Raw genomic sequence first — 15,466 nt, 5'->3', positions numbered from 1 at the left:
TTGCTGTACCGTTCAGTTTACAACCGGTATCTGACGTATTTACCATTGACACCACTCAGTGCACTAGAGATCTGGAGTCTTAATGCGGGTGATTATCCATATGATGGTTACTTGTCAGTGAAGGTGGAGTTTTAGGAGGCAGATGTGGGAATGGCTGAGATCCTTGATACCCACGTGCTGGTATGTCCGGACCCTGCTGAGAAGGGTGGCGTTTCAGTTCTGGTGGGGACCAATACTCCTATTGTGAGGAGGCTCATGGGAGCCTGCAAGGAGAAAGCTGGAGAGACCTTCTTGAGAATATTGTCACCCGGTGTCTTGAGCTGCTTTTGAAGAAGTGCGTGGCTGCACTGGGCTGGGTAATGAGTTTATATGAGGGATTGTGAGGTTCACCCAGTCACAGCAAATTGAGTTACGGCCTGGGGAAGTAGCGAGTGATGGGAAATCCCAAATTTCCCAGAATGCCTGAGGGCAAGGCCCCCTTAGTGGATGCTCTGGAAGACCATGAAGTTGAGAGATTGAGTCACCTGGGACTGTACTTGCAGGAATTCAGAAGAATGAGAGATCTTATAGAAACCTATAAAATTATGAAAGAGATAGATAAGATAGAGGCAGGAAAGTTGTTTCCACTGATAGATGAGACTAGAACTAGGGGACATAGCCTCAAGATTTGGGGGAGTAGATTTAAGACGGAGATGAGGAGGAACTGCTTTTCCCTGAGAGTGGTGAATCTGTGGAATTCTCTGCCCAATGAAGAAGTGGAGGCTACCTCAATAAATGTATTTAAGAGAAGATTGAATAGATTTTTGCATAGTAGGGAATTTAAGGGTTATGGGGAAAAAGCAGGTAGGTAGAGATGAGTCCATGGCCAGATTAACCATGATTTTATGGAATGGTGGAGCAGGCTCGATGGGCTAGATGGCCTACTCCTGCACTTATTTCTTATATTCTAAGTTTTTACACAGAGTGACTTATGTCTGGAATTTTCTGCCAGAGGAAATGGTAGATTCAGATACAATGTTAACTAAGGCATTAAGACAGAGACTTAAGTAGGCATGGCACAGAAGGATGCAGACCTAATGCAGGCAAATGGGATTTAATAGATCAGTAAAATGATCGGGCCAAAGGATCTGTCTCTGTGCTGCATGGAACTTTGCCAGCTTAACAATTGACAAAGTAATTCAGTGCAACTGTGAAATCATTCTCCAAAATGTGACAAATTACTTTATGGTTATCCAAGACTCCCACCTGGGTGATACTGGTGGATCACTCCTGAATAAATAATCAGGGATTGGATTGTTACCTAGCAAATGGAATATTTAAAGAATCAAAGGTTTAATTGTCTTTTTTTTGGTGTAAGTTGTCACCTTCCATAGACCACAATTTCTGTGTGGGAAGGTGAAGCACCTTCAATTACTCCAAAAGACTAAAGTTTGGTAAAAATACTGAAAGGCTTTTATTCGCTGTACAATACGACCTCCACAGTGAGTGTCTGCCCCTGGACTGAGGGGGAGGGGCAAGACGAACATCTTTATACAGGACTCTGTGGGAGGAGCCACAGGGGCAGTCAGCAGAGGTGTGTGTCCAGACAGGTAACCGAGTTACAACATATATACATGATTTACCACAGAAGGGATGGGATGTTTTGTGTATGGAGTTTTTGTGCCTACATATGTTGTATGTAATGAATTTCTGGCAAAGATCCTTGTAGCTCTAATTACTTCATGACTAATTGCTCCATATTTAGATGGATTTTCAATGAACTCATTTTGAAATTTCTTGATGGGCAATTTTAAAGAACAAACTGCACCCACACATCAAAACCAGTGACAAGAATGCAAAAGAACACCCAGATGATTATCTTTTCTGCACACTTTGCTTATATTTCCTTCATATATCTTTACTCCAAGAAGATTTACAAAGAAGAGACAGATTTTGGGATAAATGGGTTGAGTTGTCCTGGTTTTGCTCTCGTTTTTCCAGTTCAGGATTATTTGCTGAATACGTGTCCTCTGCTACTGATTAATTCTTGAAATTTCAACCTTAAAAATTAAATACTGCATTAATTCTGTTGTAACGGCTGGACAGGTATAGATTATTTTTTTAAGGAAGTCCTGTGGTTTTGATTAAATCCAGATTAGCTGTAGCTGGATTATGTTTTAATCTTTTACTTTAGTAGGCTTCTTCACACAATCACTACCAATTCCAGTCAAACATTACACATTTTGGGCAAGATTATGATCCTTTCACCTTAATTAGCTCTGGCTTCCATTCTAACTTCTAGTCATCCCTAACATGTTAGTTGAATAAAGCTGTTTGTTTGCACAACTGCAGTCCTTTCCCAAGCCAGCTGATAAACCTCAGTCAAATCTACCCTTCTCTGAATTTCAGTGTCCCAGATCAAAAAAGCTCCATAAATAACTAATGTGCTCCAAAATTGCAATGAATCTAGTTCCCCTCTCTTAACCTTTACTAAAATATTACAGCCATCTACAACATGAGGCAGAGATACTGGACTGAATACTTCTATTAGGATAAACAAAGTGAAATCAAGTGACATGGGTGACAACAGGCCTTCGCTTCCAGATTAACTCAATGCCTTCTGTTCTTGCTTTGACTGTCAAAGCATGGAAGAACCATCATGGCCCTTATGTCCCTGGGATTTCAATGACTGAGGCCAACCTAAGAGCATCTTTCAGAAGGTTGAACCTACGGAAAGCTTCTGGCCCTGGATTATGTATCTGGTCAAGTACTAAAGACCTGTGCTGATCAACTGGCTGCAGTCATCAATAAGATCTCTAACCTCTCACTTTGGTAGTCTGAGTTACCCACCTGCTTTAAACCGGCTTCAATTATACTGCTGCCTAAGAACATGATAGCTTGCCTCAATGATTATTGTCCAGTAGCACTTACATCTACAGTGTTGAAGTGTTTTGAGAGAAGGTGATGAAATATACCAACTCCTTTCCTGAGAAGTGACTGGGATCCACTCCAATTTGCTAACCAGCACAACAGGTCTACACCAGTTCCCTGCTCTGCTTGCTTCACATTTATGACTGAATGGCTAAGTACAGTTCCAACGCCATATTTAAGTTTGCTGATAAACTGCCGTTGGCCAAATCAAAGGTGATGACATATGATCATGCAGGTGGGAGATTTAAGATCTGGCTGACTGGTGCCACAACAACCTCTCACTCAATATTAGCAAGACAAAACTGCAGATTATTGACTTCAGCAGAAGGAAACTGGAGGTACTCATCGGAAGATCAATGGTGGAGTGGGTCAGCAACTTTAAATTCCTCAGTGCTACCATTTCGGAGAATCTGTCCTAGGCCCAGCATTTTTGGAGAAAGCATAGAAGCACCTCTGCTTCCTTGGAGGTTTGCAAACATTTGAATTGACATCTAAATCTTTGACAAATTTCTAAAGATGGATGGTGGAGAATATAATGACTGGCTGCATTTACAACTTGGTATGGAAATAGCAAAGCATTTGAATGGAAAATCCTACAAAAAGTAGTAGATTTGGGCAAGACCATCACAGGTGACGCCCTCCCCACCAGTGAGCACATCTGCACTGAGCATAGTTGCAGGAAAGCAATATCCATCATCAGATACCCCCACTCACCAAGTCATGCTTTCTTCTTGCTACTGCCATCAGGATGAAGGTACAGAAGCCTCAGTACTCATACCACCAGGTTCAGGAACAGATATTACCCCTTAAGCAACAGGCTCTTGAACCACAGGGGAGAATTTCACTCAACTTAGACCATAAGACCATAAGACAAAGGATCAGAATTAGGCCATTCAGCCCATCAAATCTGCTCCACCATTCCATCGTGGCTGATCCCATATCCCACTCAATCCCATTAATCTGCCTTCTCACCATTTCCTTTGATGCCCTGAATGATCAGGAAACGATCATCTTCCACCTTAAATAAACCCTTGGACTTGGACTCAGTCCAAGTCAGTGGCAGAGCATTCCACAGATTTACTACTCTATGGCTGAAAAAAAAATGCCCCTTATCTCTGTTCTAAAAGGTTGCCTCTCAATTTTGAGGCTGTACCCTTTAGTTCTGGATACCCCCACCAGAGGAAACATCCTCTCCACATCCACTTTATCAAGTCTTTTCAACATTCGGTAAGTTTCAATGAGATCCCCCCCACCCCCGCACCGAATTCTTCTAAATTCCAGTGAGCATAGGCCTAAAGCTGCCAAACGCTCTTCATATGTTAACCTCTTCATTCCCGGAATCATCCTCATGAACCTCCTCTGTACTCTCTTCAATGACAACACATCCTTTCTGAGATATGGAGTCCAAAACTGTTGACAGTACTTCAAGTGCAGTCTGACTAGTGTCTTATAAAACTTCAGTATTATCTCCTTGCTTTTATATTCTAATCCCCTTGAAATAAATTCCAACATTGCATTTGCCTTCTTTACCACAGACTCAACCTGTAAATTAACCTTCTGGGTGTTTTGCACGAGGACTCCTAAGTCCCAGCACCTCTGAGGTTTGAACCCTCTCCCCATTTAGATAACAGTCGGCGCTGTAATTCCTTTTACCAAAATGCATTATCCTACATTTCCCAACATTGTATTCCATCTGCCTCTTTTTTGTCCATTCTTCCATTCTGTCTAAGTCTTGCTGCAATCACATTGCTTCCTCAGCACCACCTACAACTCCACCTATCTTCGTATCATCTGCAAACTTTGCCACAAAATCATCAATTCCATTATCCAAATCATTGACAAACAATGCGAAAAATAGCAGTCCCAATACTGATTCCTGAGGAACACCATTAGTCACTTGCAGCCAACTAAAAAAGGCCCCTTTTATCCCCACTCGCTGGCTCATGCCTGTCAGCCATTCCTTTCTCCATGATCTTTCCTGTAACGCCATAGGATTTTAGCTTGGTTTGTAGCCTCATATGTGCCACCTTATCAAATGCCTTTTGAAAATCAAAGCAAATAAGATCCACTGCCTCTCCTTTGTCCACCCTGTTTGTTACTTTCGCAAAGAACTCCAACAGATTTGTCAGGCAAGATTTCCCTTTACAGAAACTATGAGGACTTTGACTTATTTTATCATTAGCACTCCAAAACCTCATCCATGATAATAGCCTCCAAGACTTTCCCAACCACTGAGATTAGGTTAACTGGCATATTATTTCTTTTCTTTTGCTTTCCTCCCTTTTTAAAGAGTGGAGTGACACCTGCAATCTTCCAGTCCTTCGGGACCTTGCCAGAATCAAGTTATTCCTGAATGACCATGACTAATGCATCCGTTATCTCTTCAGCAATCTCTCTCAGGACTCTGGGATGTAGTCTATCTGGACCAGGTGACTGATCCACCTTAAGACCTTTCAGTTTGCCTAGCATTTTTTCTTTGTAATAACAATGGCACTCGTTCCTGCTCCCTGACACACTGCTAGTGTCTTCCACAGTTAAGACAGATGAAAAGTACTCAATAGGTTTATCTGCCATTTCTTATCACCAGTTACTACCTCACCAACATCATTCTTCAGGGGTCCAATATTCACTCTGATCTCCCTTTTATTCTTTATATAACTGAAAAACATTTGGTATCTTGCTTTATGTTATTGGCTAGTTTGCCCTCATATTTCATCTTTTCCCTTCTGCTACCTTTCTTAGTTGTCTTTCGTTGGATTTTAAAAGTTTCCCAATCATATAACTTCCCACTCTCTCTAACCACCTAATATGCCCTTTTCTTGGCTTTTATGCAGACCTTAACTTCCCTTGAGGGTATAAGGGGTGTCAGGGAGGGGTAGCACCTCTGGTGGGGGCCTGCCGTGCCCTTTCAGGGCAGTTCGTCCACTTTTGGTCCCCATCTGGCGCTCAGCTCTCACCTGTGGCTCCAAGTAGCTGTAACACGCGCAGCGGCCTCACCCCGGTAAACCGTCTCGGCAGACAGACCAAACCAAGTAGCCGATGGGTCTTCAACCCTCGGTGAGGTCGGGGATCTGTCTGTCCCAGCGTGTGAAATGTGGCCCTGGCAGATAGAGCGGAGGAGACCGATTAATGTTCCAACAGTCAAGAAGGCAGGCCCAGCAGGCGTTGTGGATTGCTAAAAGCACGACAAGACACTTAGATGCCCTGGTCATCCACTGCAGCAGGAGAGGTCTCCAGCCGTAACGGTTGTCCGTGCCACTGGATCAAGGTCTCTTCTGCGGAGAGAGTGGGATTGCCCCTGTGCAATGGCTGTTCCACTTAAAACACTATCACACACCGGTTTCTGAGTCTTCTTCGAAAACGAAGGACTACCACAAACTCCCCATGTCAGCCATGGTTGCCTAGCCCTGCCAATTGACAACTACTTCTTCTGTGGTCATATCTATACTGTGCCTTGTGAAGTATTCCCAGGAACCTCAGCCACTTCTGGTCTGCCAACATCCCCAACAGTATCCTCCTCCAATCCACCTGGACAAGCTTGTCGCTCATGCTTCTGTAATTCCCTTTATTCCGTTGCAATACTGATACATCTAAGTTATCTTTCTCCCTCTCAAATTGCAGTATGATTTCAATCATATTAAGATCACAGTCTCCTAAGAGTTCCTTTACATTAAGCTTCCTAATGGGTTATTACACAATTCTCAGTCTAAGATAGCCTTTCCCTGGGTGGGCTCAAGCACAAGCTGCTCTAAAAAGCCACCTCATAGGCATTCAACAAATTCCTTCTTTTGTGATCTGACACCAATCTTTTTTTCCCAATCCACTTGCATATTGAAGTCCTCCATTATAATTGTGTGATTATCCTTATCACATGCTTTTTCCAGCTCCCTTTGCAATCTCAGCCCCACATTTTGGCTACTATTTGGAGGCCTATTATATGAATCCTAATTTTTTTTACCCTTGCAGTTTCTTAAGTCCACCTACAAAGATTCAACATTCTCTGACCCTATGTCACCTCTTTCTAAACATGTAATTCCATTTCTTACCAACAGAGCCTTTTACTAATTCCATTTCTTACCAACAACCAGCATTTCAGAACAGAAATGCGAAGAAATTTTTTTAGTCAGACGGTGGTGAATCTATGGAATTTGTTGCCACGGGCAGCATTTGATCCAAGTCATTGGGTGTATTTAAGGCAGAGATTGATAGGTATCTGAGTAGCCAGGGCATCAAAGGTTATGGTGAGAAGGCGGGGGAGTGGGACTAAATAGGAGAATGGATCAGCTCATGATAAAATGGTGGAGCAGACTCGATGGGCCGAATGGCCTACTTCTGCTCCTTTGTCTTATGGTCTTATGGAGCCACACCAGCACCTATGCCTTGCTGCCTATCCTATCAATACAAAGTATTTCCTTTGATGTTAAGCTCCCAACTATGGCCTTTTTTCAGCCACATTTCAGTGATGCCCATAATGTCATACTGACCAATCTGTAATTGCAACATGAGTTCATCCACCTTATTCTGAATGCTACACACATTTAAATACAGCACCTTCAGTCCTGAATTCTTCACCCTTTAGAATTTTTCCTCTGTGGTACAATTTAACTCTTTGCTCTGTCTGCATTTTTACCCAATCAATGGCTTGTCTTCCTTATGTTCATGTTACAACTATCATCTAATTGTAAGCCTGTTGGCCCATCCTCGGCTCTATCATACTGGTTTCCATCCCCCTGCCATATTAGTTTAAACCACTCCCAGCAACTCTAGTAAACCTGTCCACAAGAATATTGGTCCCTCTCAGATTCAAGTGCAACCCATCCCTTTTGCACAGGTCCAACCTGCCCCAGAAGAGGTCCCAATTATCCAGAAATCTGAATCTCTGCCCCCTGCTCCAATTCTTCAGCCATACATTTATCTACCACCTCATTTTATTCCCATCCTCACTGTCATATAGCACAGGCAGCAATCCCAAGATTATCACCCTTGAGGGCCTGTTTCTCAGCTTCATTCCTAACTTCCTGTATTCTTTTTTCAGGACCTCCTCCCTTTCTCTACCTATGTTTCTGCTTCCCTCCCTTTTCAGGATATTGTGAATGTGTCCAGAACCATCTTGGACCCTAGCATGTGGGAAGCAAACTGCCATCCATATTTCCTTTTCACATCCACAAAATCGCCTATCTATCTCCCAGACCATAGATTTCCCTTTTACTGCTGCCATCCTCAGTTCCCTACCCTCCTGAACTAAAGGACCAGACTCAGTGCCAGAGGCATGGCCACTGTTGCTTCCCCCAAGTAGGTTGTCACCCCCCCCCCCAACTGTACTCTAAATGGAGTACTTATTGTTGAGGGGGACAGCCACAGGGGTGTTCTTCACTATCTGATGTTCCCCCTTCCCTCTCCTGACAGTCACCCATTTTTCTGTCTCCCGTAGCCTTGGGGTGACTACTTTCCTATAACTTCTGTCTAACACTGCTTCACTTTGCCTAACAAGCTGATAGTCATCGAGCTGCAGCTCCAGTTCACTAACATGATCTCTAAGGAGCTGCATTTTGAGGCACCTGGTGCAGATGTGGCCACTGGGGAGGCTGGAAGTCTCCTCAAAATCCCACATCTGACACCCAGAACAGAACATTGGGTCTGTAGTCAAACCTCCTATACTCTTCACTCGCCCCATCATTGAATGATTCCCACAACTTATGTACTAGCTTTCAAGGACTCTTCACTTCATATTCTTGATATTTCTTTTTCTTTTTTTTTGAACAATTTATTGTATTTTTCACACAAGTTGTCCACCCTACTGGGAGAGGTCTTTCACTGATACTATTATGGGTACTGGATTTATTGAATATGCCCACAAAAATGAACCTCATGTTTGTATTTGGCAACATATATGTACTTTGATAATAAATTGACATTGAACTTTGTACTTTGATCTATCAAAGTACAGAAAAGTGGCCTGGGACTCTGAAGTAAGGAAGTCATGTTGCAATTATAGGAAGTTTTGGTTTGGCTGTATTTGAGTGGCTATCTAGTGGCCCTATTATAGGAAGGATATGGAGGCTTTGGTGAGAGCGTAGAAGAAGTTTAACAGGATGTTGCTTGGAGGATATGAGCTATTAAGAGAGATTATATAAACTTGGGTTGCTTTCTCTGGAGTGTCAGAGGCTGAGGGGAGACCTGGTGGTACTTTATACGAGTTATAGATAGTCAGAAACTTTTTTCCCCATGTTAGATACGTCATACTGGAGGATATGCTTTTAAGGTGAGATGATGATAGTTTAAGGAAGATATGAATGACAAATCTTTTTTTTTAATGATAGCAGCTTGAGGCAAATACAGTAGTTGTATTTAAGAGGCTGTCAGATAGACTCATGAATATGCAGAGATAGGGGCATATGGATCATGTACAGGCAGAAGGAATACAGTTTAATTTGACAATGTGTTTGGCACAGGCTTGGTGGACTAAAGGATCTGTTCTTGTGCTATACCGTTCTATATTCTATGTTCTAATTAGAATTGGTGGGCCTCCTCCTCTGCGACCTCACAGAACAATCACATTCCCTCACTTCTCCTTTCTGTATTCTCTCAGACATACCCAGCCCCAATTCCCCTGCCACGTATATGAGGAATAATTACTTTAACCTATTGATTTAACATAACACACTTGTTTGGGAGGTGGGAGGAAACCAGAGCACCTGGAGCAAACCCATAGCGAGAACATGCAAACTCCACACAGAACAGAGAAAGGATCAAGTAAGGACTGCCCAAGCTGTAATTCAGCAGTTCCATCTGCAGCCATTCAACAGCAATTTATGTTCTGCAAAGCATTGTTTCCTGGTGGTTTTCCCTGCAAAGTTAGACAGTCTTTGGCAGTTTATATATTTATAGTACAATTTGCCCTATCCTACAAGTCTTAAAAACATATTATTTGTTTCTGCTATATCCTCAACACCAAGAAATTGTCAAGCACAATTTCCTATCCATAAAATCACAATGACGCTGCCTGATGGCCTTACTATTTTTAAAATGTCTACCACAGCTTTCGTAATTATAGTTTCCAGCTATTTTTCCAATGTGATCTGCCCAACAACTTCCTGTCTTTTGTTCATTCCTTTATCAAAATGAGATTGTGCATTTCCACATTTCCTATCCACTGGGAAACTTTGAACTCTCAAAGGAGCTTTAGAAGAACACAGGCTGTCCATCCATTAACCCTGTCCTCAGTTGTTCAAGAGCGGAAGGTTCATGACATCAGGTCTAGAGGATTTGTTTGATATTTGAACTATTTTTCTACATCAAGGGTTCCTAACCTGGGCCCACGGACCCCTCGGTTAATGGTAGGGATCCAGGGATTAAAAAATGTTGGGAGCCTTGGTCTACATGAACGATGCTGGTATATGTTTTAAATCTCCCCTCCTCCTCAGTTTCCACTCTGTTTTTCTACAATTATTAGGATATTTTAGTATCGTCCTTACTACTGATCAATTTGCTGCTCATTTACTGAGCAATTTCTGCCAATATTAACATTTTATTCAGTTTAGTTACTATTTCACAAAAAAACTTCCCTTTTATAACAATAATATCATATATCTATAGCAGTCCCATATGCTAAATTAGCCCTATTGGATTTTCACAACACCCTTTGTAATAGAGCACTTGATTGCGATCACTTTTCCTATAAAGGTAATATTGCCAGAAAAAACACTCAAAGGTGTCCATTCAAAAATCTGCAAATTGGCTGAAGTTTTTAAAGTGTTGAGGAATTGTGAAAATCTCAGTGAAAGTTCACTGCTGTTTTCAGACTGATGGTAACTTGTGGAAACGTTTAATAACAGTTGATAAATCAGTAAAGTTAATATCCCAGGCAGTGCATTAGATAATGTATGCATGTTGGGCTTAGGGGAACAAATTTCACAGAGAAACTGTTTAAGTTTGGAGCTCCTCCGACTGCTTCTCAGTGAATCCCACAGATGTGCAGCAGCAGGGATGGCACATGGCTGAACTTGTAATAAATTCATCTGTAGTCCCCGCCAAAGCAAATAAATTACAAATCAAAAGGTCCACCAAATCAACGATTGTTACTCTCTAGTTGAGGACACTGAAGCTGGAATTAGAGTCAGCTATACTGGCAGTCCCCTCCCTCATATTTCAAGCTCCACTAACCCCAGAGTTTTTCAGTTCATCCAAGCAGAGATGTTTGCTATGTGTATGGGGTGGACAGGCGTAACATATTGAGGCTGTTTCCTGAGGTTCCCACCAGCTAACCATCCACACACGAGCAAGTTTCACAGCTAGAGGATACCACCAGATGTGATTAAGTAAGTCCTCAGGGCTTGCAACCAAGGTAGGTCATAAATATTTAATGTTTGTTCCCACTGCAAAAACTGGAGTAGTAAGTAGTGATATTAATTTCGAATCAGTATTTTACATGTGTTTATTGACTGCCTCAGAGCAGGCAATGATTATGATTTGACCTTCAGCTAGAATTACTTGATTCCTAAATTCTTTTCAATTTTGTGAGATAAGACAGGTGCTAAGGTCTCAGATGGTAGTTAAAAAGTTCTGTTTAAGGAAGAGCAAGAGACATTACCTAATGTCTGAATGAGTCCCGCTGTATGGTTTGCAAGTCATATCACATCTGTCAGTGGTAAAGGAGCTGAAGGAAGAGCAGCAGAACACATGAGCCAGGGGCTTCAGAATCAGAGCATGAGGACTCATCGGACTTGCTTTTGATGTGCGACAAGTACTTCTGACGTGCACAAGTCCATATTACTCCTAACACCAGTTCCAGTTTAATAGCCTGAGAGTACTTTATACTCAGCTTCTACACAAGCGCGTATTTAAGAGTCCAAAGGTCTTCACTTCTGACAGTCAGACATACCGTTATTCAGACATTACAGAAGTAACCCAGGAGACACAACAGACTGCAGATGCTGGAATCTGTGGTGGGGGTTGGGGTTGGAGGAGAAGGAATTGTCCACAGTAGGACTGATATAGGATTCATAACAAAATATCAACAGTTTTGTTCCCCTCTATGGATGCTGCTGAAACAGATCAGCTCATTTAACAGACAACTTGTTGCACTGAAACCCATCCTTCCCTTCAACTCTGCATGCAACAGACTTATTTATGGCGTTAAATCCCAAATGTGGAGTCAATGCCAATGTTCCCAGTTGTCTGGTGTTTCTCAAGTGCATTAACTACAGTAAACTTGGGATATGAGTTGTGACAGATCTCCCTCCACTTTATCAATTAGAGAAAATTAATATTTAAAGCATAGTCAAACATCATCTGAATTCACATTTGACCAACAAACCTCAACTTGTTCTTTCTCACACTGTTAATTTTTCATAAATATGTTCAGACACATGTTTGATTTTTGTTTAAATCAGTGATTGCAAATTTTCATCAGTAAGAGGGATCTTGATGCATATGAAGACAGCATAAAACAGGCTAAAATATTGGAGCTTGTAGAATTTAAGAAAGAGGGTTTACTGGAACATTTGAAAAGCACTAAAATAGATAAAGTTTCTGGGGACAAACTGATCTACCGTAGTTTACTGTGTGAAGTGAGGTAAGAGAATGCTTCATCTTTGTTGATGATCTTTCGTCCTCACTGGCCACGGGAGTAGTACCACAAGACTTGAGGGTGGGAATTGTTATTGCTTTATTCAAGAAAGGTAATGGGAATAACCCTGCGAATTATAGACCAGCACATTTTACATCAGTGATGGGCAAATTATTGGAGAGGATGCTTAGAAACAGGATTTATGGCACTTGTAGACGCATTGTCTGATTAGGAATAGTCAGCGTGGCTTTGTGAGGGGCAGGTTATGTACCACAAACCTAATTGACTTCTTCGAGGAAGTGACACAACAAATTGATGAAAGATAGAGTGGTGGATGTGGTGTACATGGATTTTAGTAAGGCATTCAACAATGTTCCCCGGTAGGCTCATTCAGAAAGTAAGGAAGCATGGCATCCAGACCAACTTGGCAGTGTGGATAAAGAACTTGCTTGTTCACAGCAGGCAGAGAGTAGCAAAAGATGGAGCTTACTTTGGTGGAGGTCAGTGACCAGTGGTCTGTTCAGTAATTCCTGCTCTTTGTGAGTTTTTATAAATAATTTGGACGAGGACGCAAAATAGTGGTTAGTAAGTTTGCAGATGGTACCTTTTTTCATTGGTGACTTTGTGGATAGTAGAGGATAGTAAGATGCAGAGCTGGGCTAAGAAGTGGTAGATGGCATTCAGTCTGGAAAAGTATGAAGTGATACATTTTGGAAGGTCAAAATAGAAAGGTAAAAGGCAGGATTCTTAACAGTGTGGTGGAACAAAGGTATTTTGGTGTCCACAATTATGGACCCATCAATATTACAGTGCAAGTTGATAGAGGGGTTATAAAGGTAAATAATGTGTTGGCATTCGTTAGTCTGAGGATTGAGTTCAAAAGCCATGGATGTAGAAGAATTAGAGGGGTTGCACAGTAGATTTGTCAGGATGTTGCCTGAAGTTTGAGTGAGCTACAAAATTTCTCTTTGGAGCAAAGCCGGATGAGAAATGACTTGAAGGAAGTGTATAAAAATGATAAGAGATGTATTGTAGATAAAGTGACCAGCCAGCACCTTTATCCCCAGGATGGAAATGGCATACAAGAGGGCATAATTTTAAGATGATTGGAGTAAAGTATAGGGGGAATAGAGAGGATTTTTGTAGAGAGTGGTGGGTATGTGAAACAAGCTGGCTGACAGAGGTAGATGTGTTAGGGACATTTAAGAGACTCTTAGGTAGGCATATAGATGAAAGAAAAATGGAGGGCTAAATGGGAGGAAAGAGTTAGATTAATCTTAGTGTAGGTTAAAAGGTTGGCACGACATTGTGGGCTGAAAGGCCTGTACTATGCTGTATTGTTCTGTCTTCCACTTTCTTTGATCAACTGGAGACCTGATCTAGCAGAATAAATTATGATCCAGGTACACTTAACCTAATAAGTTCATGTTTTTTTTTGAGCATCAAGGTACTTGGTTCAGGAAACCTGTATTTATAAGAGTACCTTGATCTTGAAAGGAAAAAAAAGAAAGAGACTCTTTCCTACTCCAAGGTACAACATTTGGTTTTTGAAAGAGAAGGCAGAAGCTTCTCAGTTGAAGAGTTCACAATGTATTTCACTTGGAAAATTTCTCCTGTTACTACCAAAATCAATCAAGGTCTCCTAGATGTTGAAATGTACATTATATCCGAGTTATTTCTTTGGTGAAGTGACAGTGATATCCATCCCCTTTCTGGGTAACCCCTACCAGATGCTTTTAGCTGCTCACTTTATCTCCAAATATTAAACAACAAAAAAACCTATGTGGTTTCAGAGCTTCAACATTTCAATGGGCACCAGTAAGAACACTCAGTTTGCATGGACTGCAACATTACTTTGGATAACCTAAGTGTGTTCTGACCAAGTAGAGTTCAGTTCATTATGAATCTCGCATCCCATCTCTAAAGCTACATCCAAGGTTAGCTGTCAGGAGATGGGAAACTACTCCCCACAGATATGATTAATGATAAATCTGAAGGCCTTCCACAGATGACAAGGACAGGCTGATGCTGAAAGAAAGAACTGAGCCTGAAGCACAAGGAAGAGGACTTCTGGCCACTTGTGACACTGGGATACTTTTCTTTATTCATCCACTGAAAGTTCAATGATAGAGAAACCTCAGGGAATAATACAAAAAGCATTCATTCTATTCTTGAAATATTTCTCCAAAAAATTTACAATGCATAGATGAAGGATTATCAAGGGATACCATGAATAATGAGCTGAAATGAGTATATTCACAGATTATTCTACATGTTATAGAAGTAGTACATGTACACTTGCAGAAAACATGATGCAACAAGAGAAGTTCCACAAAGAGAATGATTATAGATGCATAACCCTATGCACCAAATATCTGTGGGGCAGATATGACAGGAACTGATCAAAGAATTGTATGGATAGCTGCATATTCTTTTCCAGCAAACAAGGACGGTTTGCGTATTGGTACAAAGCCCTCCAGTGTATTTTTGGGGAGGATTAAGCTTTCTATCTGTATTTTTGTAATCTGTTTATCTATTTCAACAAGGGAAATGTAGAGTCATCCTTGAATGAGTCAGAAATAAAATCACAGCATCATTAAAAAGGAGACCACTTGATCCATCATAACTGTGCAGTCAAAGAACTGGCTATTCAATCTGATACCACCTTCCAGTTTTAGGTTCATATCCCTGCTGGTCAGATCTCTGCAAGAACACATCCAAATTTATTTTGAATATGATGAGGGTTTATGACTCTACCACTAAGTAATTTACAGAATTCTGCCATGCCCTGGATGAAAAGATTCTCATCATCGTTTTAATCTTTCTTCCAATGACTTCAAGTAAATTTCCACTGGTTATTGACCATTAGTGTTAACCCAACAGATTCGTAAACTCATACAGCAATACAGCACAGACACAGACCTTTGAGTCCAGCAAGTCATTTCTGACCATGGTGCCCACCCAGCTAATCATGATTTCTTGCATTCA

General features: G+C 41.4%; 1 protein-coding gene across 4 annotated transcripts in view; it reads right to left on the bottom strand.

Moving 5' to 3' along the window:
* Nucleotides 1–15,466, bottom strand: part of LOC140197675 (trans-2,3-enoyl-CoA reductase-like) — a 215,712-nt gene that overhangs the window by 91,294 nt on the left and 108,952 nt on the right. The window lies entirely within an intron of this gene.

This window comes from Mobula birostris, chromosome 5 (genome assembly GCF_030028105.1).
Source record: "Mobula birostris isolate sMobBir1 chromosome 5, sMobBir1.hap1, whole genome shotgun sequence".
In the NCBI taxonomy this organism is placed as follows: Eukaryota; Metazoa; Chordata; class Chondrichthyes; order Myliobatiformes; family Myliobatidae; genus Mobula; species Mobula birostris.
This window is presented reverse-complemented; position numbering and strand designations above follow the sequence as displayed.